The sequence below is a fragment of the Camellia sinensis genome, chromosome 8, assembly GCF_055761805.1.
Source record: "Camellia sinensis isolate YWXY chromosome 8, ASM5576180v1, whole genome shotgun sequence".
Taxonomy (NCBI): Eukaryota; Viridiplantae; Streptophyta; class Magnoliopsida; order Ericales; family Theaceae; genus Camellia; species Camellia sinensis.
In genome coordinates, this window is record NC_138968.1 from 135,812,655 (window position 1) to 135,817,195 (window position 4,541).

The window sequence follows — 4,541 nt, forward strand, 5'->3', positions numbered from 1 at the left end:
CTGTAGCAATACAGCCCTTTTGGGGTGATAAACGCAGTCTTCTCCTCATCAATGGGGTACATGGCTATCTGATGGTACCCCCTGTAGGCATCCAGGAAGCTCATCATTCCATGCCCTGAAGTGGCATCCACCAGTTGGTCAATCTTGGGTAATGGAAAACTGTCTTTGGGACAAGCCTTGCTTAGGCTAGTAAAGTCCACGTAGACCCTCCATTTACCATTCTTTTTCTTCACCACCACGGTGTTTGATAGCTATGTCGAGTAATTTACCTCTCAAATGGCTTTGGCCTCCAGAAGTCTGTCTACTTCCTCTTCCACTGCCTTAACGTGCATCAACATCGGTCTTCTTGCTCGTTGGATTACAGGTTTGGCCGACCTGTCTACGTTCAGTTTATGGCAAGTGACCTCGGGGTCAATGCCTGACATTTCGTAAGGCGTCTAGGCAAATACTTCAATGTTTACTCTCAAGAAAGCCTCCAATTTTTTTTTCCTCTTCTTCGGCTAAGCCCGAGTCGAGAAGGAAGAAGCGTTCTTCATCTCCCTGCTGGACGAGGATTTTCTTTAGGGCTTCTTCACTCTTCTCGGCTGGCTCCTTGCCGACGTCTTCTAGGACTTCCACGTCCTCGTCTTCGATCTCTGCCCTTTCTGGTTTTCGTATGCTACAGGTAGATTTTATTACTGCTATGGAGCAATTTTTTGCCTGCAGCTGATCCCCTTTGACCTCCTCTATCCCATGCTCTGTTGGGAACCACAATAGCTGATGCAATGTTGAGGGAACAACCCTCATTGTATGCAACCATGGCCTTCCCAGGATAATATTGTAAGGGGAGCGTGTGTCGATTATAGTGAACTCTATCTTTATCTTCTTGGTGCTAGCCTGCACATCCAAGCTTACTGCTCCCAGTGGCCATGTCGGCGTTCCATTGAACCCGACCATTGGGTCATTGGATTGTTCCATATCGTCTGGGTGAAGGCTAAGCTCCTTGTAACATCTGACATACATGATATCACAAGAGCTGCCTTGGTCAATTAGGATACGCTTCACTTGGCACTCCCCAACCTGGAGGGATACTACCAAGGCATCGTTATGCGGATGTTGTACCATCTCCAGGTCGGCTTCAGTAAAGGACACTACTGGTCCCTGGCATTCCTCGTCCCGAGGTCTTTTCTCCCAAACCTGGTACACATGCTGCAAGTGCTTTACCTTCTGGGTCTCCCACCGTATTTCGTTTTCGTTGACCTTCGAGTGAATTACATTAATTACCCGAGGTCCGCCTGCCTGCGGTTGCTGTGTTGGGGGAGGTGGAGCCACTGGTGCCTGAGGCAGTCTTGCCTGCTCTTATCTCGTCCTGGCCTCATCTACAAGGTCCCTTAAATGGCCTGGCCTTACCAGGTCTTCTAGGTATGACTTCAGGGCTCTACAACCCTGAGTTAGATGTCCATCTTCATTATGATAAGCACAATGCTTTCCAAGTCTTCTTCCCATAAACTCTCTTGGTACCCTTGCCGGTGCTCTGAAATAGGGTTAGGTTCGGGTTTTATCCAGGACTTTATGAATTGGGATTCGGAATACAATTATGATTGCGTGTTCGGTTCTCAGTCCTATCTCTTGTTTGTTGGATCCATTGTTACCTCGGCCTCGCTTCGGCGAGCCGTTTGCTTTCTCTTGCTTTGTCGCCTTAATCCCTGGCGTGTCTTCCTCGGCTCTGGCATATTTCTCAATTTTGGCCATGAGCTCCTCCATGCTTTTTGGCAATGTCTTTGCCAATGACTTTCGTAGTGCACAATCATCTTTTAGGCCATTCTTGAAAGACACGACCGCCACCTCTTGGTTGCATTCGGGTATTCGGTTGAACACCTCATAATACCTTTTTACGTAGGCCCTAAGGCCTTCATCCTCGTTGATCCTCAGAGCCATTAGGGCGTCTACCCTTAATGGCTGTAGTTTGTTTGTCACAAACCTAGCCACAAACATCTCGGCCAGGCCTTCCCAGGTCTTCACACTTCCTTTTGGCAATTTGTGAAGCCAATCCGATGCAATTTCTTCGAAGGATGAGGGGAACACCTTGCAAAGTAACGGCTCGTTCCCAGTGTATAATGCCATTGAGTTTAGGTATAAACCGACGTGAAAGTTGGGGTCCGACCTACCATCGTATATCTGGAACCTCGGCATACTGAATCTTTTCGGGGCCTCAAATTTGTCCAACTCCACCGAGAATGGTGTTCTTGGCTTGATAGGGGAAGTTACCTCGGCATTTTCTTGCTTCCTCTTGAGGTAATCTCTCAAGTCCTCTTTGGTCCGCCCAGGAGCTCGGCTATCTCCTGATTTCAACCTTTTAGGTGCACTACTCTCAGCTTTGTTGTGAGCCCTCTTTGACCTTTCTCCATTAGTTGCGTCGAAGCACAACTCCTGCCTTTGAATATGCAGATGTTCTTTGGGGTCTGCTTCCTTGGTGCGATGTGTCCTTCAAAATTCTTCCCTTCTCGACTCTCCTCGCCCGACCTCCCTTGAAGGCCGGTGAGAGTGTTTTTTGCTCCTAGTGTGTTGGGGGACTGTAGGGACTATTTTTTGCCCATCTTGTCAGGCATCTTTCTTTGCCGCTTGAATCGGCGTATCTTGCAGTGGGTATGGTGGCTGCATGACGTTATTCTGCATCATGAAATTGACCATTGTTTGTAGGTCCGCCAATTTGTTCGCCATGGTCTTTACCTCATCTTCCCTCCGCAGGTATCTTTCTTTCCATACCTAGAGGTCGTCCTCGTTGTAGTACCCGCTTTGTTCCGTTTTCTTTGGTACGTCGACTTCCTGGCTGACGTCCTTTCCTCCGTGATTTTTATCACGAGTTTCTTCATTGTAGTTGTCTCCTTTGACGTCAAGGTCAATATGTTTCCCACTCTCAGTAGGGGTGTCGTCCCCAATCTTCTCTTTTTGTCCGTCGTTGGCCATCTATTCTCCTTTCTTTCCCACAGACGGCGTCAAATTGTGTGTGTCAATTTCCGATCACACTGCCAAATTAGTACTTAGCTGGAGAGCACCGGCAGAATAGGATAAGCCCGAACGACCTACAACAGAAAGAAGAGATTCCGGTGGTGGTTCGTCCACCCGGGGGCACTCTGATGAATAAGTCAGTAATCAAATATCTCTCAAAGATAATCAATAATGCTTGACTCACTGTTCAGAATATAAATTGCGTACCTTAGACCCATTGGGGTGCCTCTCTTTTATAGCCAACTCAATCCTAGTCCCAATAGAAGCCTAGCTTCAATGGACTTATGCTCAGTGCTTATCTTGGACTCTCCAATAGATAAAGATAAACTCCCTAAGAGCTTTATCCTTATCCAGGCTGAAGTCCTTCCTCATTCTAGGACTCTTGTACCTTATCCGCTTATCCCGGACTCCGATATCTTCGGAGATAACCTCGGCCTAGCCGAGATCACCTCGGCGTCATGACCATGACACGTGGCACCCCGGCTGACACGTCGGCGTGACCTTGGCCACGTGTTCGTACTCAGAAAATATTTCCCCACAATTACAATTTGATATGTGTTTGTGCTTTTTTCTTTTTCTTTTTTTTCCTATTCAAAAACAAAACACTCTGATCTAAAGTAAAAATAAATCAATACAAAACAGTTTTGGGAGTTCTCCTTGAAGAAGTTAAATTGTAAGAGCCTTTGGTTGTCTCTAAATTGAAATTCTACTGTCATATTCTCCATGAGATCTAATTCACATCAATTATCTTTCTATAGCAACCGACTAGGCCTGATTGTTTTTCTAACAACTATTTATTTATTTTAAAGTTTCGATATACACAATTTAGAGTCTTCTAATTTTTTTAAGGAAATGCCGACCTAATGGCATACAAATTCTAACTACAACAAACACATCAGACCAAACCAAAATTTCCATTATTGGACACCCAAGAAACCAAGAAACCAATAAACAATTAGAATTGATGAGAAAGTTTCCTGAAGTTTACTTTCATAAACTACACGCTTTTTCTAAATTGGATTTAATGCTGTAGAGGGTCAGAAATTAAACCCCAAACTAAATATGGGCCTAAGCACTGAGGTCGCCCCAAAAAAGTGACCAGGAATGAAAAAAGAGCATGGACTAAAGCCCAAGGGAAATGGGCCAATAGTGGGCCAAAGGTCCGACCCACTAGGGCTCCAAATGGACTCCACGAAGAAAAATGCCCAAGTCAAGTTGCAAAGGCAACATGTGCAGCGGTGAAGTTACAGAGGGAACATGTGCAGCGGTGAAGTTACAGAGGGAACATGTGCAACGGTAAAGTTGTTGAGGCACTTTGCCTCAGCGCCGCCATTCCGAATATCATCGGTTCTGCCTCCATCTGAAGTTGTTGAGGAAAAGAAAAGGCTAACGCAACTAAGTTACAGAGGTAACGCTTGCAGCGACCAAGTTGCAGAGGCATTCTGTCGGCGCTGCCATCTCTAATATTCTCGGTTTTGCAGCCTGAACTTGTCGCAGGAAATGATTATCGCAGCAACTACGACCGGAGCAACTAAGTTGCCGAGGGAATATCC